The sequence below is a fragment of the Wyeomyia smithii genome, chromosome 1, assembly GCF_029784165.1.
Source record: "Wyeomyia smithii strain HCP4-BCI-WySm-NY-G18 chromosome 1, ASM2978416v1, whole genome shotgun sequence".
NCBI lineage: Eukaryota > Metazoa > Arthropoda > Insecta > Diptera > Culicidae > Wyeomyia > Wyeomyia smithii.
This window is the reverse complement of record NC_073694.1, coordinates 88144960-88168904: the sequence shown is the minus strand read 5'-3', so window position 1 is coordinate 88168904 and position 23945 is coordinate 88144960. Positions and strand designations below refer to the sequence as shown.

At 37.1% G+C, this 23945-nt stretch overlaps 1 protein-coding gene across 3 annotated transcripts in view; it reads right to left on the bottom strand.

Moving 5' to 3' along the window:
• Window positions 1–23945, bottom strand: part of LOC129718364 (phosphatidylinositide phosphatase SAC2-like) — a 57021-nt gene that overhangs the window by 19546 nt on the left and 13530 nt on the right. The gene's annotated exons all lie outside the window — the stretch shown is intronic.

The window sequence follows — 23945 nt, the reverse complement described above, 5'->3', positions numbered from 1 at the left end:
AACTTCATTATTAAAGAAACTACACAATCGAATTGATCAATATTATTATCAGATGAGCGGGCTAGTTAAGGGATATCAGATAAATTATGATTGAACACGTGGTTTCAAAGTTTGGCTGCCCTATACGTTCCCATTTCATTTGATTATAATTGAACTTAAGCAACCGTTATGTATTAAACTGTTAATATAACAACGAAAGTCTATTATCTAAAAGATTACATGACTTATTTGAACATAACTAGTGTCATACAAACGAGTCATCTCTCAAACTTACAAACTTACAAATAACAAACTTCATAACAATTTGATATGTGGCTCAAAAGTTATGGAAAGGAAAGCAATTCAAAGACTATTTGAAACTATACCTGCTTTGATCGATATATGTGGCCTCAACATAATTTAAATGTGGTGTCGTACTATTTGATCGTTCCAAATTCATTGATTCCTTGCGATGTGTTTAAAGTCTGCAAATGCACGACGAATCGGCCATAGGATATGATCAAAGTCAAATAACAAATCGTTTGAAATGATTGGTTTTATCGAAATGACAACATCCTCGACTTTTGGCTTCTCTACATCGCCTTAATTCTGAATATATTCATATTGGGTGGTATTCGGTCATTTTCAGCAGATTTTCTGGCATCAATCTGACACCGGAAATACATATTTAGTATTTAGTTATTTTGGTTGTTTTCGTTTATAAATTCAAAATGGTGTCCAGGGTCAATGTTTGGTTTCTATGCATCATCTCGATTACGGAAATATACATATTGAGTATTATTCGGTCATTTTCGACTGTTTCCTAGAAGTTGCCATTAAGCAGTTCAAAATGGTGCCTGACATCAATTGTTAGCTCATCGCATCATTCTGGTTCCAGAGATACTCATATTGGATGGTATTTGGTTATTTTAGGCTGTTTTTCACAAACCGGAAGTTGCCGTCTTGGATTTCAAAATGGTATTTAAGATAATTTCTGGCCTCTGAGCGACATTAGGGTTGAAGAAACACCCATATAGGGTGTTTTTCGATCATGTTTCCCAGGAACCGGAAGTCGCCAACCTAGAATTTAAAAAGGGGACTGTGGTCGATTTCAGCTGCTGTGTATCATTCTAGATACGGAGATACTCATGTTAGACGGAAATCGGCCATTTTCGATAGCTTTTGTGCATCTTTCTGGTTCCGGAGATACTCATATTTAATTGGAATCGTCCATTTCAGGCTGTTTTCCAGAAACCGGAAGTTGCCATCTTACAATTCAAAATGTTGTCTGAAGTCGATTTGTGGCTCCAGTGCATCATTACGATTCCGGAAATACCCATATTGGGTGGTATTTGGTCGTTTGCCGTTGTTTTTCCGGAATGTTGAAACCGGAAGTCGCCATTTTGGTTTTCATAATGGCATTTGGAGACAATTTCTGGATTTTGAACGTCATACTGGTTAAAGAAACACTCATATTGGGTGGTATTTGGTCATTTTCAGCTGTTTTTCAGAAACCAGAAGTCGCCATCTTAGAATTCAAAATGGTATCTGTGGTTGATTTGACCCCTGTGTATCATTCTAGATCCGGATTTGATTATATTGGATGGAAATCGGCCATTTTTGGCTGTTTTCCAGAAATCGGATGTTGCCATCTTATAATCTAAAATGTTGCCTGAGGTCGATTATGGAATATATTTGTTACCACTAAAAACAATCAACTACCAAATATGGTTCCATTTAGTTGATTAGTTCGCGAGATGTGCAGAAATTTGTGCAGAAACATGTGCTTTCAGAAGAGGGAGGGGCGCCGAACCATTATGGACATATTTGTTACCTCTAAAAACATTCTCATACCAAATTTGGTTGTATTTTCTTGATTGGTTCTTGAGCTGTGCGAAATTTGTGTTTCATTTGTAAAGGACCCCCCCCTTATAGAAAAAGGAGGGGTGTCAAACCATTATGCTAAAAATATTTACTTGCCAAATTTAGTTCTATTTAGTTGGTTAGTTCTCGAGATGTGCAGAAATTTGTGTTTCATTTGTATGGAACCCCTCCCTTCCAGAAAATAGAGGGGCGTCCAACTATTATGGACATATTTGTTACCCCATAAAACATCCACATGCCAAATTCGGTTTCACTTGCTTGGTTTGTTCTTGAGTTGTGCAGAAATTTATGTTTCATGTGTATGGGACCCCTCCCTTCCAGAGGAGGAAGGGGTCTCAAACTATCATAGAAACCTTTATCGGCACCAAAAACCCCTACATACAAATTTTCACGTCGATCGGTTCGGTAGTTTTCGAGCCTATATGGATCAAACCGACAGACAGACAGACCGGACTGCATTTTTATATGTATAGATTACAGCATCAATTTTTTAGAACCCTAAAGAGTGAATATACATTTACTGAATTGAAGCATTCATGTAAATCTAGTTTTACAAATATTAAGTTTGAATTAGAAAGGCTGGGTCTGACTGCTAGGTGGATTAATTTAGGTTTTTGTTATCTTTTTGCTTGTTCTGCATCGATTCAGACAATGTGTTTATGTGTATCTATAATATGTCAAACAACTTCATATCAATATAGCAAAACATTTATTTTTTAAGTAGAACAGCTAATCTCTTTACACACTCATACTCACAGAGGCAACTCGTAGGTTTTGAACCTACCAGTTTAACTACAAATTATGAAAATCAAACTAGGCAGTAATCACAATCAACGCAGGTCATTATTCATTTTGTGCTATTTAAAAGTGAAACTAAAAAAATAATAAATACATATAAATTTGGATCAGGAGTATACTTTTTGTTGGTAAAAAATGTTTACAGGATGAATTAATCAACCTATGGAGAATTTCATCCTAAAATTTACTGTTCCTTGAAAAAGTGAAATTTAAATAGCTGTAGCATGGTCAAAGCTTCTTCGTTCATACCGCAGCGGGCTTTCATTAGCAACTAACTGAATGTTCCCGGATTTGCTCGTGTAAAAATTTCTGCATTTTCTATAATTTTCTATATTTTTATATATTTTTTACCAACCTCTCATTTCAAATATTTATTTCTATTTAAGTTCCAAACTTGTTCATATGCCACGTTTTTCGTTTCTCCAGCAGGAGCTAAAATTAATAAAATAATTATAATAATAAATAATTTGGACGAACTATTTAAAGACCAACGAACAGAATAAAGAAGTATTAACCTTCGATTCCTTCGGATTCGTAAAAAGTAAATTCTGGTCTAATCGTCATTTTTTTTTCTTCATTCATATACTCTTCTCAATAGTTTCAAAATTGTTTTTCTAAGAATTTTGAAGTTATTCACTAATTTGAAACTAAGATTTGCGATGTAAATGAAAATTGAAATAAAAATCTGCATGTTTTTGCCTTTCTCCTAGAAAGGTATAGCAATCACTGAAAAAACCAAAGGTATAAAAGTGCTCCAAAGGGTCGAATCTCGTATATCAATCGACTTAGCTCGACGAGCTGAGCATTTTCTGTATGTGTGTGTGTGTGTTTGTGTGTGTGTGTGTGTGTGCTCTCCCAATCTCACTCGATTTTCTCAGAGATGGATGGACCAATTTCCATGGAATTAATTGCAAATGAAAGGTCTAGTTGTCCCATAAGACTCTATCGAATTTTATTGTAATCGGATTTTTAGTTTCGAGGTTATGTATCAAAATGTGAAAATCACAAAACTTCATTATCTCAAAAACTACACAACCGATTTGAACAAAACTGGTATCAAAAGAACGGGCTTGTTTTTCGAACCATTTGTAAAATCATTTTATAATGATTGGACATGTAGTTAGAAAGTTATGCAAAGAAACGTGTTTCAAAAACTGTTTGAACTCACTCACTTTTCTCAGAGATGGCTGAACCGATTTTCATGAAGTTAGTGTCATATGGAAAGTCTTGTTGCCCCATATTGAATTTTATTGTTATTGGACTTTAACTTTGCCCGTTATGTATAATAATGTGAAATCAGGCTATGAAAAGAAACATGTTCCTAAGACTGCTTGAACTTACCCACTTTTCTCGAAGATGGATGGACCGATTTCCACAAAATAAGTTGCACTAGAAAGGTCTAGTTGCCTGATAAAGCCCTATTGAATTTTATTATAATCGGACTGTAACTTTCTCTGTTATGTATCAAAATATAAAAGTTATGAAACTCTATTATCTCAGAAACTACACAACCGATTTGAACAAAATAGGTATCAAATTAACGGACTGTCTTCAAAACCCTTAAATAACGAATTTTATGATTCGAACATGTAGTTCGAAGGTTTTGAAAAGAAACGTGTTCAGAAAACTTTTTAAATTCACTCGTTTTTTGCCAAAGTTGGCATGACTGATTTCAACAATCTTAGTTTTAAATTGGAGGTTTAGTTGCTTTATTGGTACCCATTTCCTTTGATTATAACACTGGTTGACAAAATCGAAAAAAAAGCTGCTCTAAAGCTCACAATAGGTGCCCTAGAAAGAAAAAAATTCACAGGAAAAGCTATATTTTTTCATTTTTTCTTAGTTTGATCATCGGGGCAACACTTGTGTTGACTATTGTAATCGGACTTTTATTTTAACCATTATGTGTTCAATTGTAAAAATATTGAAAGTTTATCTCTCAAAGATTACACGACTTACTTAAAGAAAACAGGTGTTAAACGAACAGGTTGTTCCTCAAACTTAAAGAGAATCAAACCTCCAAAGCTGTGTAAAACTAGCTGCTTTGATCAAAGTTCGAAATTAGGAGTCATTATGATAGAAAAACTATTTATTCAGTACACGCAAAAGTTGAAGTCTTGTACAATCATTGTGTCTTCCCGATTCGCTCAAATGTTGCACAGAAATCGCACAATAAATGTGTGAAACGCATAACGCAACAGTTGTACTGCGAATACATTGACATAGATTGAAATCAGAATATGTATCATATACCGACACTTTATTTCTCACATCGAGTGTATTAGTGACTGCTCTTTCTCTCTTGCTCGTAGATTTTCCATGCACGTGCGACGAGACTAGATACGTCACATATAATTTGCAGGTTGCTCTTTCGCTTCTTTTTCGGTTCGGGTTGCGACGCGCAAGACGATGTCTCGTCGCTTTACGAAATGAGCGAGACACCAGTGCTGTACATACTAGATGCCAGTGTTGTTAGTCTCACTCATACTGTCGATACGTGCTTGCTGCTATTCAGAGGAAGGCATGAAGAAGAAAAAGTATCTCGAAAGCGTGTGTGCAAAAGACTTGAAAAGCGTAACATATGTCTCGTCCTCAAGCAGAAAGGAGGAAAAGGTTTTGCTTCTCGCTCGCTTTGCAATGCTGCTTGATACCAGTTGAAACTGTTTAGGTGTAGTAGTTTGGAGCTGCCAAATACATTGGAGAAACGCTAGAGCATTAATTGCGTTATGCCCAACACGCAATCATTGTACTGGTTCCGAATTACATCAACAATTGCGCTAAAAACGCACAATTTTGTACTGGTTTCGCACCATCCAACTTTGCGTGTACAAATATTACGTCAAATTCCGAGTACTCCGAATTCCGAATACAACAATATTCTAGAACCCAAAGAGTTGATATACCTTTATTGGAATGTATTTGACAATTGAAGGATGTTTTCCATAAAGCGGAAGTCGCAAATTCGGATTTCAAAATGAAGTATAAAGTTGATTGCTGGGCTCTGAGCATCATCCCGGGTTCTGAAAAACTCACATTGGATAATGTTTGTCCCTTTTAGACTGGTTTTCAGAAACCGGAAGCTACTATCTAGAAATTTAAAATGGTGTCTGAAGATGATTTCTGGCCTCAGGGTATCATACCGCTTCCCCAAATCGTATTGGATTATATTTGTCACTTTAGGCTGTTGATCGGAAACTGTCGCCATCTTCGCCATAGAAATACCCAGATTAAGCAGTTCGGCAATTTTATGATGGATTTTATGATTATCAGGCAACCAGCAGTGGTCATCTGGATTGAAAATTGGGTTTTAGGTCGGATTCTGGCCACTGGGTATAATCCAGGTTTCAAGAAGCCATATTGATTGGTAGTTGGCCATTCATTGGATACCCCTTAGAAACGATCAGTAATATCAACTGCGTTAAAGAATTTCATTTTCACTGATAAGATCATTCAAATTAATGTATAAGGAACAACATTTAATTATACATTATTTGAAATCTACTGACTAAAGTTGACATAAACAATCTGAATATGTATACGCAGTATATGAGTACAAATCGATTATACCACGATCAAAAACTAAATCGTATCATATATTTGAAAGAATTTAATGTTATTTGCATGTATATGTGTTAATGTATGTTCATATGTTATATATTAAATGTTCGGTACAGTTGTGCTGTTGGATACCAATATTTTGTTGTTTAGAATGAATAACAAATCCAGCAGAAATTATCAAGGGAGCAAGATCGCGCCAAATGACCTATGGTCGAATATCGACCATTTTTATTTGAATGAAACTTTGCACACGTATTTGGCTTAGCAAACTGAGCATTTTTCACAGATGGAGAGATTTTTTACATCCATGAGTTACATTCTAAAAGGGCGTATGCCTTTTGGCATAGGTTTTATTCGAAGCATTGTAGCCCAGTTTGCTAAGCCAAATACGTGTGCAAAGTTTCATTCAAATCAAAAATGGTCGATTAAATTTTCGCGTATTTCCAGGTCATTTGAAATGATTTTGCTCAAGGTGTATTTTTAAGTGTTGGTGTAAATCTATTTCAACAAATAATAAGTTCGAATGAGAAAGGCTGGGTCTCACCGCTAGGTGGAATAATTTAGGTTTTATTTTGTTAACATGAGTTTCAAAATTATGTTCTTCGTAATCATAACACTAGATTCATTCATTGAAGTTTTTCAAACACTGTTAAATTTATCCAGTGTTGTACACAATATACCACAAGAGATCAACAATGCAATGTCCAAAACTTACAAAAAAAACTGGACCGTGATGAAGTATAGGTACTCATAAATGCAAAATCATAATTATGCAGCGAGACGTCCGTACATAGATGCAACCTGAGATATTAAGCAAAAAAATAAATTTCAAATCCAAATTTGTGTAGGTAACGTCTTCGGCAGGTTTTTGCAGAAGAGTGCGGTAGAAAACCAGCCGAAGAAAACCACTGCCGGAGACGTTCGACACCCTATATCTTGAATTATTTTTCAGTTTTATTTTTAAATAGTACAGAGAGAATGACTTGCGTTTTTCGGCGGACAAGCGTCATTCCAAGTCCACGAGTCACCCCTGGTTTGTATTAATCCAAAAAAATGAAAATACCGGTTTTTTATCGGTTTTTCATAAAGTTGGTAATACCGACCACCCTTCTCGTCTCTCAACGCAACGAGCGCATGGGTGTATGGGTGTCGCGTACACGAGACAGCTTGCGTGCGAATTCACGTGAGCTCGTCTCGCGAGCTTGTCTCACATATTGCTTTGCGCTGATGGTGCAAAAAAGAAAGTGATTTTGCACAGATGGATGAATGCAGGAGACTTTATGTGATTTATTATTTACGGTGTTATAGGAGCTTGTGTCAGAACACCGTTAAAATAATGAATGGTGTATTAACTCATTAATTTATTTATTAATTTAAATTTTTTGTTGGGGGAATAGAATTGCCTTGTGCAACGATGTGAACATTTGTAACTATCTCAGTGATATAGTTTTGTGCAATTTTCCGGGTCTCATGACGTATACCGTATCGAAAACACAAATCTTTAAGTAACTGTGATGCTCGAATCATATAACTGATACATGATGCTTTCGATACCGCAGACGAAAAGGCAATTCAATGCTACGGTATTGTATTATCTAGTAAATGTAATAGTAAAGTAATGTGTAACATATTTTTCGCAGGTAAACAATTTTTCCAGACTCAAGAAAAATTTTCTAGAAGAACGTAAGCATTTTTGTATGTGTTTAATTTGAAGTATTGTAGCTCAGAAGTCTTTAGTTGTACAAAAAAACTGTCTGAGAATGAACTGCAGAAAACTAGTAATTTTTACACAAAAAATATACACCGCGAAAAAACATTTTTTAGTCAAAATAAATTATAAATAAACACTACATCTTAATAGACATAATATAGAGTTGAAATTTCCTCATTTTCTTTTCGACGAAACCTGAAGTTATAACAAAACTTCTGGTGCAAAGTTCAGGATGGTGGAATGAAATGTAAATTTCTTATTGAAGGTTAAGTTTTATAAGAAAAAAGTCAAATTTAACATTTTGCAAAACATTTATGTTCTCATGATTTTAAAAAGTTTAAGTAAACATTTCTAATTGAAAAGTTTATAACAACTTACTTCCTAACTGCATTTGTTTATTAGTTAATTTGAATTCAACATTACAAAGTTAGAAAATTAACAGTTGAATTTATATGAATACGAAAAAATATTGAATTTCCCTGATTTTTCAAAATTTGATATTATTTCAAAACTTGCGGTGAAATGTATATGTCATTTCTCAATCCAAAACTTTTTAATACAAGTCTTGGTATGACTTCAGGTTTTTTTTAAATGACTCTTTAACTCTATTTTTTTCTAACTAAGATATGGTCGGCGTGCAACCAAACCGAACCAAGCGCCAAAAACATTATTTGGAGTGATCGGCGTTCAAAGTTTGACAACCCCGAAGAGTAGTGAGGGGCAAAAGTACCCACGGGGTAAAAGTACGCATTGAGCTTTTCAAAGCATACGAGCAAAATAAACTGGCAACATTGTATGAATTTGCAGTATTATAACGTCAGTTAATCACACATGTGAACATTCCGTTAAATGGGGCGAAGCTATGAGGAAAGTTGTGTTTTGAGTTGTTTTGATCTAATTTTCTTAGTTTTGGTGACCTATTCGGAACCTACAGAAACTCGAAAACAACAGAGCCCAAAAAACTCTTGTACAATTGTAGTTTGTAGGGTGAATTTGTTCTGCCGGAAATATTTTGATGTTTGTCATAAAACTCAAACCAGTTGCAAAACTCATTGTGGGCAAAAGTACGCATAAACCGTTGGGCAAAAGTACGCCATTAACCGTAATGAAAAAATGAGTTTAATATGGATGTTTTTGTACAGAAATTACTCAAAAATAACTAGTGATATGCGGATGTGCTCCGAAACTGAGGAATATTATGGTTTCATGATTTTTTAAATGAAATCTTACAACCATTTTAACAGTTTTGTTTATATGCTTTCAAAATGGTCCGTCCGGAATAGATAGGAGCTTCTAGAGGCCAAAAAAACAATGTAAAATACAAGGCCAAATACCATCCAACATTTATTTTCGCAACTGGGATGATGTCCACAGATCGGAAAATGGCCCAGACGCCATTGTGAATTTCAAGATGGCGACTTCCGGTTTCTAGAAAGCAACCTAACATGGTCGAATACCCTCCAATGAGTGTATTTCCATAATCGAGATGATATCCAGAGACTGGATAACGACCCCAGACACTGTTTTTGATTCCAAAAGGCGACTTCCGGTTTCTGGAAAACAACAAAACGTGATCAAATACTAGGTAATATGAGTATTTTCGGAATCGGGATGATCTCTGAGGCCACCCCCCAATATGTGTATATCTTAAAACCAAATGACGCCCTGAGACAAAAAATCGACTTCAAACGCCATTTCCAAATTCTAGATGGTGACTTCTGGTTCGTCTGGTGTCGTAATCAGGTCTCTTGGCAGTAGGGATGGGCGATGCTGACGAAAGTATCGATACTTTGGTATCGCGATACTTCAATAAACTTCGATACCAGGTATCGAAGTATCGGCTGGTGGAGTACCGATTATCGATGTTTCGATAGTATCGGTATTAGACCTGCAATTTTTTTCTAAAAATCATCATTTAGAAAGTATCGATACCGGTACTCGTTTCTCGCGGTGAGTATCGATGCCAAAATACTCGATACCGCGACCCCTAGTATCGATACCGTTGGTATCGATGGTAGTAACGCCCATCCCTACTTGGCAGCATACTCATCTGCGATGGTATTTGGTAAATTTTTGATGTTTTCTTGGAATTCAAGATGGCGTCTGGGATCGTTTTCAGGTCTCTTGGCATCATTTCGATTCCGAAATAACTCATATGGGGTGGTATTTGGTCAATTTTTACTGTTTACCGCAAACCGGAAGTCACCATCTTCAATTCAAAAATAACGTCTGAAGTTGATTTTTGATCTCAGAGCATCAATTCGATTCCGAAAATCCTAGTATTAAGTGGTATTCAATCATTTTTGGTTGTTTTTCGGAAACCGGAAGTCGCTTTTTTAGAATCTAATATGGCATCTGGAGTCGTTTTCGGGTCTCTATGTATCACCCCGGTTCCGAAAATAAATTGTATTAATTTGTTTCTATCAGAATCACTTCTGGAAGGTCCATTTTTGGGATTTATCACCGAAACAACCATACATATCCCCAGAAAACCGAATTTCCGGAAGTAAGAAAGTTATTTCGGGGCACCGCTCTAACGCAGCTGGAAAAAAATTAGTGCAGAACCAGCGAAAAACAACTTTTTTAAGCATAGTGTAATAAATACACTGCTCATACAGTGCGAACTTTTGCCCCGTAAACTGCGAACTTTTGCCCCGCATGCTGGGTAAAAGTTCGCATCTGAGTATTTTTTCTAAAAAGTGAAATTCTTATGCTACAAACAAAATTCGAAAAACTCTGGTAATACATTTTGAAGGCGAAAGGTTCATGTACCGCTTGGAAACAAAACCGAATTTTATGATAATTGTTTGCAATAGTTCTGTTGCAAAAACAATTAAGTGCGTACTTTTGCCCTCACTACTCTATGCTTCCTGCAAGCTGCTACAGACAATTTTTGTTATGATATCATTCTGAATTGTTCGTTTTTTTGTGAAAGATAGGTTATCAATTTTCGCATCCACTAGTGTTAATAAGTCAATTTTTTTTAAAAATGGCGCTTGGTTCGGTCTGGTCGCACGCTGACCATATTGTTTTTGTTATAATTTATTTTGGCCCAGAAAGTTTAAAAAAATACTCAATTTGCTAAGAGCATCTTCAGCGGTGGCCCAAATCGTTGTTTTGTACTATTTTTTGAAACAAACTCAAATTCACTGCTGTACCGGTGGTGTAAATTTTGTTTTATACCAGATCTAAATTGAAAAAAATTGAAACTGGTATACGTTTTGATCTATTTTTGTCACTTTTTGGAACAAGAAATAGATCGTTCTAAAACCCTTTTTACGCTACCAATAGGTGGGTAAAATGTCATGTTTTAATTGAATACCTCATTTTTAGCTATTTACATTTTTCCCTCGTCCAGACGTTTTTTCTAATTCTAGTCACACCTTCTATTCCCGTTCATCTTCGCATTCCCGCGAAACTACATACATTGCCCGCTTTACCAAACTTAAAATGTAAGTCAATATGACAAAAAATGAAATTAGTTCGTAAAGTAAAATTAGCACAACGGAGCTCTTCCGTGATACGCCTTCCATGGGAGTTGGCCACCAACTGACGTGTCTCATCGCTTGCGCCGCTGTAGATATAATAAGTCATTATACATAGTGTGCGTAAAGAGACCACTCTCTCAGTTGACAGAAATAAACTTCCACAGGACAGTGTGTGCAGTTTCATCGCGGCGTGCTGAGATGCGGGAACACAATAGTAGAGGGTGATTCGACATTGGTCTTAGGAAGAGTTACCCTTACCCAGTAGTTTAATTGGCCAAAACACCTTGCCGGAGACAACGGAGATTACGGGTTCGTGTCCCGTCTGGACGAGGGAAATTTTTTTCTAATTCTAGTCACACCTTCTATTCCCGTTCATCTTCGCATTCCCGCGAAACTACATACATTGCCCGCTTTACTTAACTTAAAAAAGTTAAATTTTTTTCAATTTTTTTTTCCACAGAGTACATTTTTTTGGAAGAACAAAGTTATTATTTACAACTTTGCCAGATACACTATACCAATCAAATAAACCGTTTTGACTGTAAAAATATTCTCAATTCTTAATGATAACTTTTTTTTCTTGATTTCTAAATGATCAGACTGGTTTCATTGTTTTGGTAATCTTTTATTTATTTATTTATTTATTTCGTCAATCATATATGTAGACTGGTTACAATAATTTCTAAATTATACACGAACATAAAACAAATTAATTTTGTGTCCTCAGCCTCAAGGACTTGAAATACTGTTTTAGTTTATACCGGGACATCGTAAAGTCAATGGCTTCGCAGTGTTGATTATAAGAATTCATCATACTATTTATAGGTCCATTTTTTGCGTATTCCGTACGATGATGGTTAAGAGCAAATAAACTACGGTGTCGAAGTTGTCGAATGGGTGCATAAAAGTTCAATTTAGAAAGTAGTACTGCTGAGTCAACGTTCTGCGAAACGATATCGTTTACAAATGAAGCCATCGCGTACTCTCGCCGTTCTTTTAATGTTTGAATGTCAATCAACATGCAGCGTGCTTCATATGACGGAAGACGATGTGCGGTCCAACCTAGCTTACGAATAGCATATAGTAGAAATTGCTTTTGTACTGATTCTATTCTTTCTTCATGTACGCCAGGACGAGGAGACCACACAATGCTACAGTATTCCAGTATTGACCTCACATAGGCTATATACAAAGTTTTGATTGTGTACGGGTCTTGAAAATTGTAGCAGAAGCGTTTGATGAACCCTAACATGTTGTTTCCCTTGTGTATGATAGTGTTATAGTGGTCGATGAAATTAAGTTTAGAATCTAAGATTATTCCTAAATCCCTAACTTTATCACATTTCTTCACATTCTGATCCCCTAATGCAATTACAATTTTGGGCGTTGTTAGTTTTCTGCTAAAGGATATTACATTGCATTTTTTTACATTTAATTCAGGTAGGCTTTTCTTACACCAGATGTAAAATGTGTGGATTTCATTATGAAATACATTGATGTCTTCTTGACTTTTTATTTCCAAAAACAGCTTCATGTCGTCGGCATATATTAGAACTTTAATATTTTTGAGGATGAAGGAAATGTCGTTTACGTACAAAATAAAAAGAAGTGGTCCTAAGTGGGAGCCTTGGGGAACACCTGAAGTAACTTGAATGGGATTTGACTTTTTTCCATTAAATTTTATTATTTGTTGCCTGTTTGTTAAATATGATTCAAGCCACTTCAGGAGACCAGACTTAATTCCAATTTTTGCAGTTTAAAAAGTAGCATTGGTATGTCAATACGATCAAATGCTTTGCTAAAGTCTGTATAAAGAGCTTCAACATGGTTCCCATTATCCATTGCGTTCAATGAGTAATCTACGACTTCAAGTAAATTTGTGGATGTAGAGCGGCCTTTGAAGAAGCCGTGTTGTTTGTCAGTTATTCGATTTTTGACTTGAGCAAATATCTTTTCATTGACAATTGCCTCAAAGAGTTTAGGTATGCAAGAGATAATAGCGATTCCACGATAATTACGTATGTCACATTTACGGCCAGATTTGAAAATAGGCACTAAAAATGAGCTTTTCCATATATTTGGGAAGACTCCAGTTTCCAACGACATATTGAACAGCCAGAACAAAGGAGATGTAAGTTCCTTCGATCTTTTGTAGGTTTTATTAAAAAAAAATCAGATTTTTAAAAAATGAGCTCTTCTGAATAATTAATTTTTAATTTTTCTTCTAACTTGTTTTTGAATAAATAATTTTTTTAAGTGTTTTTTTTTGAAAGACAAAATTGTTATCTACAACTTTGTCGAAGACGTCACACCAATCAAACGAACAGAAGTTATTTATTTTAAACTCATTTTTTTATTTTATACTCATTTTTACACAATATTATGAACAACCCTATGCCGAATAAATGAACCAACCTAATGAAACATAATGTATTCAATGTTAGTTATTGTGTATTCTATATCTATAAAGGCGAATGTCTGTCTGTCTGTTCCCTATAGACTCAAAAACTACTGAACCGATTACCGTGAAAATTTGTACACAGGGGTTTTCAAGTACGCGGTGTAATCCTGAAATATTAGTTTTACTCTAAGTCATAAGCGTAGGCAAGGGGGAGTGAACTTGTGGTCCATAAACGTGAAAACTTCCTCCTCGATGACCGTGCAAATTTTTATACAGATGTTTTTGAGTCTGAGATGTAGTTTTGCGACATTATTGTGCCATGTTAGACTTTTCTGAAATCTCAGAGGCGTTGCAATGATGAGAGGGGGGGGGGTTGAACGATGTCAACCTTTGATGATTTTAAAACTGCTGCACCGATCAGCATTGAATTCGGTATGTAGAGTTTCTGGTAGCTGTTATAATTCAACGACTTTGAACTTTATATATTCCATTAGCGTGGCAAGGGGGGGGATAATTTACTATTTTTAAATCCTCAACACCTAACTTGATTACCGTGCCAATTTCGGTAGGTGGGTATGTTTCTATAACATTTATTTTTCTGACTCCCAGTGGCAAATGCCCAGTACTCTATAAACTTGAAAACGTCTTCAACAATAATCGTTCAACTTGAAATGCAGGGGATTTTCTTGTGTGAGGCGTATTAATGTAACATAAGTGTGTCATTTGAGATTTTTCAACATCTCATTGGCGTAGTAAAGTAAGTATAAGGAGGGAGATGAGCCATGTCACTCTTTTATAACTTTAAAACGCCTGAACCGATCATCATCAAATTCGGTATGTGGAAGCTGTAGTGGGTGATGTGTTTCAGCGACTTTTCATTTCATATATTTCATTACGTGATGAGGGGAGGGGCAAAATAGTTATTTGTAAATTCTTTTATACCAAGCTTGAATACTGTGCCAATTTGTATATGTGGGTTCTAAAGTATGTTTTTAAGACATTGATTTTTCTGTGTTTCAGTGGCGTAGCCAAGGGGTTATATCAAACTTATTATTATATGTAAATCACCGACAAATTCATCGTAAAATTTATATACAAGCGTTTTCGAGTATGATACGAGCCTTTCACGACATTGAGAGGAGGGGAAGAAAGTGGATGAATGTTGTCAACCAATATCAATTTTGAAACCGCCTGACTGATTATCATATCATTCAGTATATAAAGGTCCTATAGCAACGTATTTGTTGCAATAACTTAATTTTATCTTTCTCATTAGCATTGCCCGGGGGGGTTAGCAATAATAGTTATTTGTAAACTCCAAAATCAAACACGATACCGTATTATTTAGTATACGTGATTTCTTGAATACGTGGTATATTCCTGTGACATTGATTTTTCTGTGTCTCAGTGTTAACTTTGTGTCAAAGGATTTCCTTGATTTTTACAAATTCTACAATCAACTGGAAAATTAGCTGCACGTCCATTAAAATGCCGTAAAATTATAATTTTATGAGGTAAACTATTGTATAAATGAAAAGTGCCGAGACATGTTATAAACACAGATTTCAACCAATGAGAGTTTGAAAAAAGGTCAAATATGATCCAGCATTGGTATTTTATCGAACCGGAATGATATGCCATTTTCGATTTCAAAATGGAGTCTTCCGGTTTCTGGAAAACATCCTAAAATGGCCAAATAAGACAAATTATTATTCCAAAAATCAGAGTTAATCAAATCAACCCCAGACACTGTTTTGAAATCCAAGATGGCGTAATCTCCGGTTTCCAGTAAATAGCAAAAGATGGCCAAATTCCATCAAGTATAGATATTTTCAGGACGAGAATGATGCACAATGTTCGGAAATCCACTTTATATGCCATTTTGAAATTCACAATGGTGACTTCCGGTTTTCACGAAACTGCCTAAAATGCTCAAATTCATTCTAAAACGAAAATTTCCGTAATCTCAAAGATGCACATAGGCCAAAAAATGACCCCTGACGCCATTTTTTGTTCCGAAGTGGCAACTTCCGGTTGCGGTAAAAATGCCAAAAATATTCATTTCAGAATCCAGTTAATGTGGTGACTTCCGGTTTTCGTAAAACAACCTTAATGGCCGAATACCTTCCAATATGAGTATTTCTGGAACCAGAATTGTGTCCAGAGACCGAAAATCAAATACAGACGTCATTTTGAAATCTAAAATGGCGACTTCCGGTTTCTGGAAATGACCAAATATCACCCAATATGGGTATTTCTGTAATCGAGATGATGAATATAGGCCAAAATTCCTTCCCAAACGCCATTTTGAAATTTGAACTGGCAACTTCCGGTTGCTGGAAAACAGCCAAAAATAGTCATTCCAGAACCGAGATGATGCCAAGAAACCAGAGATCAAATCCTGACGCTATTTAAAAATACAAGATATACCAAATACTTTTTTTTTCCTGTATGGACTTCCTCACTGCGACCAGAATCGTAGATCTATTGTGAGATATGCCCAGGTGTCTGCTGTATCCCGCACTTCTGTTAATAGCAATACCGCTATTGAGAAGTGGCATGCTTATTATTATTGTTTATCAGTGCTTGTGTGTAATGTGATACTCTTCCTTAAACGCTTACTGTTCTACTATACCGACACTCGTTCCTCTTGCCAAATATCACCAATTATAATTCCCTGGAGAAGTTTCGTCGTGCGTCCTTCTGGCCAGTTTTATTGATGAGAGGGACTTATTTTTTGTTAAGAGGAAAACACGCAAAGGAATTGTAGATTTCAGCGTAAAGAAAGGGTAACTGGTGGGGAGCCTGAGAATAAACCCATGCTTAAGTCCTTTTTGACATCGGATGGCCTGGTTCTACTAAGATTCGAACCCTCGACCATCCGCATGACAAAGCGAACTCTGTAACCTTGCAGCTACGCAGCTCCCATACCAAATACTACAAAGTATGGTTATTTTTGGAATCAAAATGATAGCTAACGGTCGAAAATCGAAATAATTTGGAAATCCAATATGACCACTTCCGGTTTTTGAAAAACAACCAAGGATGACCGAACACCACCCAATATGAGTGTTCTGATGTCTCAAAATCTAAGATGGTGACTTCCGGTTTCCATTAATCACCAAAGACCACCCAAAATAAATATTTCATCATCAGACGATGCACATAGGCCAAAATCGACCCCTGACGCCATTTTTTAATCCGAAGTGACAACTTGCGGTTACGGAAGAAATACCAAAAACATTCGTTTTAGGATCGATGAAGTCCGGAAACCGGAGAACAAATTTAGACGTCTGCCGAAATTGCAACGTCGGGTTGCTGGAAAATAGCCTAATATGATCATTCGATACCCAGAGATCGGAAATCAAATCTAGACGCCGTTTTCAAATACAAGATGGCGATATCCGGCATCCGTAAATAACCGAAGAACCACCCAATATGGTTGTTGTTGGAACCAAAATAAATCCCAGAGGCCCGAAATCGACTTCAGAAGCCAAATCCAAGATAGAGATAGAGATTAGTAAAAGTTATTGACTTAAACATATTGATACAAGATTGTTCATAGTAACCTTATTGATTATCATTTACAGAATTATTGGAAAAAAAGTATGTTTCGAACATTTCCTTTGCGATTATTTTTGAATGCAAAAATGCAAGCAATGTAACAAACAGCAATATGTAGCACTACGTCAATATTGTGGTCGTGGCTTTGCAATCCAATCTTCTAATTTTACCTTACCAGATAAATACTTGATTGAAACTAAGTAAATTGGGCTAATACTGATTCTATTGATTTTACTAATTCTTAAACAACATTTTTAATACTGGATTTTTTAAAGTTATTTTTGTTCGAATTACAGAAACAATTATTTTTCACTCAACAATGACTTGGACCTCTACATTATAAAGCCCATCTGAAAAGGGTACAGGTAGTCATCAACATTGATGGATACTATTTTCAATTGTGAAACAAATACACTTCTCGAATCATTTTGAATCAGAATAACCGGTTTCAATTTGTTCACGTTTGGCACCTGGATCTTTTTGCATGTGTTGCTTGATTGAAGATTAGGACAGCGCTATAGCTAGCTAATAAAATAAACTTAATATAATAACGTTCCGTCAAGTTTCTAACAATTTTAACTATTGCTATTTTCCCGATGTAAAGGGTGATTTTTTAAGAATTTGGATTTCTTAAAAAAAACGCATAAAAATTACAAAACTGTATGAAATCTTTATTTGAGCCGGTAAATTGGTTTATGCCATTTACTTTTTAAAGATAATCTCATTCAAATGTTGGCCACGGCTACGTTTTAAATGGCCAATACGAAAAGTCCGTAGATAGCACTCCAGCGCAAGAGAAGGGGAATACGCTATTGCGCAATCGTCACGCTTGACGTGAAGAATGCGTTCAATAGCGCCAGTTGGGACTCCATAGCGCTCGCGCTCAGGAGCATCCAGATACCGGTGTCGCTGTACAAGATTCTGAAAAACTACTGGTTTACAACACAGAGGAGGGTCAGAAGTGCGTTCCAATCACCGCAGGGGTTCCGCAAGGTTCCATCCTGGGCCCGGTGTTGTGGAACGTCATGTATGACGGGTTGTTGAAACTAAAGTTTCCTGTAGGGGTTGTGATCGTCGGCTTTGCAGACGACATAACGCTAGAGACGCAAAGCCGACATAACGCGCTGGATGCGCTCCAAGAAACTGGAGCTCGCGCACCATATGACGGAGGTCACGGTTGTGAACAACCGTAAATCGGAGCAACAGGCGGTGGTCAGAGTCGGAGACTGCACCATCACTTCAAAGCGATCGTTGAAACTCTTGGGGGTTATGGTCGACGACAAGCTCACGTTCGGGAGCCACGTCGACTATGCCTGTAAGAAGGCCTCATCGGCTATTGCAGCACTATCTCGTATGATGTCCAATAGCTCAGCGGTTTATGGCAGCAAGCGAAGACTTCTTGCCAGCGTGGTTCCGTCCAAACTTAGATATGGTGGGCCATTATGGTCCAGAGCGCTAGGTACTAACAGTTACCGCGGTAAACTGGAAAGTACCTACAGGCTCATGTGCCTGAGAGTTGTGAGTGCGTATCGTACGGTGTCATACGATGCAATCTGTGTCTTGTCCGGCATGATGCCTATCAGCATCGCCATCAAGGAGGACAGCGAGTGTTTCGACCAACGTGACATAAGGGGCATACGAGGCACCAGAAAGTTATTCTCGATGCTCCGTTGGCAGAGGGAATGGTCTAATTCCACAAAGGGCAGATGGACGCACCGACTTATACCGGAGATATCCGGCCAGGTCGGGAGGCGACATGGCGAGGTGAACTTCCACCTGACACAGATCCTGTCAGGCCATGGTTGCTTCATGCTCTACCTGCACAGATTCGGGCACGCGGGGTCCCCCATGTGTCCCGAGTGCGTGGAAGAGGAGGAGACTGCAGAGCATGTCTTCTTCGTATGCTCCCGTTTCGTAAGAGCGAGGAGCAACATGATGGCTGTGAGCGGGCCTGGCACTACTCCGGACAATCTTGTCCGGAGGATGTGCGACGACCCGGACATCTGGAACGCGGCCTGTGCGGCCGCCTCTCAGATTGTCTTGGAGCTACAACGTGTGTGGCGGGTCAACCACCAACACGCCAGCGGTAGCTAACTACCAGTCTCCAGGTAGTTAGCTAGGAGGTAATAAGAGTAAAGAGGGTGCATCACGCACAAAACCCACTCCCCGACGTAATACTTAACCGTCGTTCCGGGAAGATCAGGGCTGGAGACTGGAGGGGTTTTAGTGGGTCGGGACAGGGACCATTAGGTGCCTGGAGGAGTGTAACTACCTCAGCATCTCTCCTCTAGTCTCATCCCCACACCCTGAGTTCTTTTCTCAGGTGTCTGTCCGCAGATTTCCCCGCCACCTTGAAAAAAAAATACGTAAAGTCCAATTTTGGGTCACTTTTTCGAGCATTTCGACTGGTATCTCGCGAATAACGCGTGTAATGTTGTCTTCCAAGGCTGGAATTATTGTTGGCTTATCCGCATAGACGAAAGACTTAACGTAACCCCACAAGAAATAATCTAGCGGTGTTAAATCGCATGATCTAGGCGGCCAATTCACCGGTCCATTTCGTGAGATGAATTGCTCACCGAACTCATTCCGCAATATGTCCATTGATTCGCGCGATGTGTGGCACGTTGCTCCGTCTTGCTGAAACCACATGTCAACAAGACCCAGCTCTTCCATTTCCGGCCAAAAAAATCAGAAATCATCGCGCGACAGCGAGCGCCATTGACTGTAACGTTGCGATTTTGAGCATCTTTGAAGAACTACGGACTACGGACCATGATGCCTCCAGCGCGTAAACCGCACCAAACCGTGCATTTTTCTGGGTGCATTGGCGATTCTTGTATTGCCTCTGGTTGCTCTTCGATCCAAATGTGGCAATTTTGCTTATTAACATACCCATTTAACCAGAAATGAGCTTCGTCACTGAAATGGTCGTAATGCGCGAAAAACATTTTTAACGGAGGACGAATTTTGGTAATAAAATTTGATTATTTGTAAGCGTTGTTCAGGCGTAAGTCTGTTCATGGTGAAATGGCAAACCAAGCTGAGTACATTAGACTTTGACAGCTGTCAGAATTCCCGCGTGAACTGTCAAATCTGAATACACGAGAAACCAAATAGCAAGAAAATCATCAATTTATTAAAGTTTTGATAGGAATTGGAACATTGGTGAAACAGGATTCAGGAAAACAGATTTTTGGGCATAATGAATAAGGCATTATGTACATATAACATGGTGATATTTGTTTGAAATAAAGTACATTTGATAGGTATACCGTTGTCGTCTTAAACTTATTGGCGCAGCAACGCGGGCCGGGCATCAGCTAGTATCATTATACAGGCTATTTCGAGAGACTAGAGATTAATTTCAAAAGATAAATTCTAAGCATTTTGAACTCTGCCTTTCGCAATTAGAAAACAACTAAGTCCCAGAGAAACGATTTTTGCGAAAAAAAAATCAGATGACACCAATTCTAGACGTTTTAGCGCCTTACGGTTTTCAGAAAACTTTTTTCCAGGAAAATTTCCTACAAATATCATGTACTGATATATTTTTAGGAGCCAGCCAGGCATCTCTAGAGAATAAGTTTTGAAAATCGTATGGAAACTTAGAAAATCGGGCGCAAAATATAATTCCACCGATCGATCTGAAAATTTACACAGTTGTTGCAGGACCCATAAGGAACACGAAAAGTGCATGGTTGCTAACATTTAATCTACGGATTTTCACGAAATAGTTCTGGCATCTCTGATGGGAGGTGGTAGGTACATTGGAATGTTTCAAGAAGGTACTGACAATTTTCGTCAGGAAGGCGTTGTCATGCCGTGTGTGTATTCGGACCTTAAGTCAAATACGAGTGCAAAGTTCGGCTAGGATTGTTCGATCTTGGATCGATCTAAGAAAAATCGATCTTTTTTGCGCCGATCTTCAAGTTTTTTGATCGATTCGTTAGCTTTGCAAAAATCGAAAAGATCGTTTACTTTTCGATTTGATCTTTTCGATCTCTTAAAAATTTAAATTATTCTTCAGCATACAGCAGTTTTTTTATGCAATTTTTAGTCATTGTCAGTGATCGTGTATCGTTGTTTTATCGGGTTTTGGAAGGTTGCGTGCGATTATGACATCATCATGCCTCCTTATAGTCCATTCCATTCCCGCAAAAAATGGAGCTGGTGACGAACTAGCAGATATGATATGATCGGCGTGCAACAAAATCGAACCAAGCTATAAAAACATTATTTCGAGTAATCGGCGTTCAAAGTTTTAGGAAATTTTTGTTATATGTACTGGCTTATCACAGAAAACGAGGCAAGCGGCGAGTTACTCGCCTGACCAATTTTGATATTACAGATGGCGAGTCGGCTGGATTTTGGACAAATAGCTCGCCTGCAAAACTGTTCGACTCAGTTGTCAGCAGCCAAGTTTCACTTGCGATCCCTAATACAACATTTTACCCGCCTCGTCAGTTACTAAAATTTCGAAAAAAATGGGGCTTGGTTCGGACTGGTCGCACACCGACCATCCTATAACACAGTGCAACAATTTTTTTGCCTTGGCTTCTATGTATGATTTTTTGATAAAGTTTTATGCGAAAACAAATTTCCTCGAGTTTGAACATATTTCAACTTAAGCGGCAACAACAGCGCCATTTTGAATTTTTGAGAAATCGAAAATTTTTGAGGTTTTTTAGACGCCATTTTGTTTTAAGACCAAAAATCAAAATACCATGAGTTTGTCCACATATTAGCATCTTCTTACCCATCTTTAAAAAAAACAGATCTTAAATCGGACAAAAACTGAGCTCAAAACGGTGATTCTACGGAAACGGTTTTGCCATGGTTTTAGTATATTTCACAGAGCAGAATAATATCGAGTATGTATGAGCATTAATGGTAATGCGTTAATATCTAAAAGTGGTAGTCAAATTATATCTTATAATGAGTAAAAAATCTCAGAAATCGATTGGCAGGTGTCTGATCTACGTAAAATGTCAGCAACATGTCGATTTTCGTGAGTATTTATATATTTTACAACTGAAATTACAGGTTTCATATTTTCAAAACCAGTACTGGCATCCTTAGAACTTGAGAAGTTAGTTTTTAAAGCCCTTCGAAAATCTTGAACATTAAAAACATTTGTTTTTCGTCGTTGTTTCAATTTTCCTTATTTGGGGTAACTTTGATCAGTTTCAATTTTGAATAGTTTTGAAACCTTTTTTAAATAAAAATGTTAGATAATACTTTGATAACATGTTTAGAGACGCTTCCCGGATTGACATCACGTTCTCCTTGACTGCTCTTACTGCGGAGGATAGTCCTGTCCTTGCACCTAGCCACGGTATGTCATTTTATGCCATATGTAATTTTACCTTCCGATGATGAAAAACGTAAACGTTGGTCACGAGATGTGTCAGAAGTATTTTCTAAGTCAGCAATCGTTGTAAAATAATTATGTTCAGAAAACGTATGTTGATCATATATGCATGGCCTTCCCAACAACAAACGTATCAATAGGCCAGCTCTAGCCGCTTACGTTCTATGCTCTAGCCAAGACAACATCCTGGCGTAGGCCAGGATGATGTCTTGGCTAGAGCATAAAACTGGACTTTCTTAACAAATATAAATTAATTAACTGTTAATGTAATAAATTTGACTAATTTTTTTTTCTAGTTGATTGAGAAAACTAAATAACGAATTTCGAAAACATGTCAATGAATACTAAATGTTCAATATTCGACTAGTATAAAGTGCTTTTTGGCACTTCTTACACACTCAATCAGATAATAAAAGTTCGGTAATTATTATAACAATTTCGATCGGTAAGTTTGAGAAAATACAGAGTAGTTTGTAAAATTGATATAACTTTACATATTTTCTGTATTCAACAAATAATTTTACTGAATACTGCTATACTTTCTGCTGCACTGTTCGGTAAATTAAACTTTTACCGAATATTGGTGAAAAACTACCGGACCAACTACAGCGCTGTCAAATTTTCTCTATTCGTTGTTCTCCTTCTGGTTGTCAAGTCACATTCTCGGTTCGTTTGAACATTGAGGTTACTGCGAAAAAAAAATGGAGGACGTTTTCCAACAACTTCAGCAAGAAGATGATCGCATAGAACAAATTTTTCGTAAGTATATGATGATAAAATTTGTAAATATTTTAGGCATCAAACCATCACATTATTTGCTTCTACTTCCGAGCATCTGTTGCATGCTACGTAAATAGTTTACACCGCCATGTTAATGGACACATCCGGAAGATCCTCGGCTTTGAAACTATGAGCACAACTGGCATGAAGTTCATGCACAGTCCACAGCAGTAAAAAACGTTTAATTGATTTTCACTCATGCAAATTTGGTGCGGCGAACGTCGATTTTTGATTTTTTTTGGTTTTCAATAGTTAAAATTTTTAATAACATTCGAATAAAAATAATCATATAAATTTACGTCATATTTCTGGTTTTCTTAAATAATTAAAAGTGAACAAAAAACAAACATCACAGATCTTCCGGTACTGTCTTACACAACTTACAGATTTGATCGGTGGTTTTGGCAA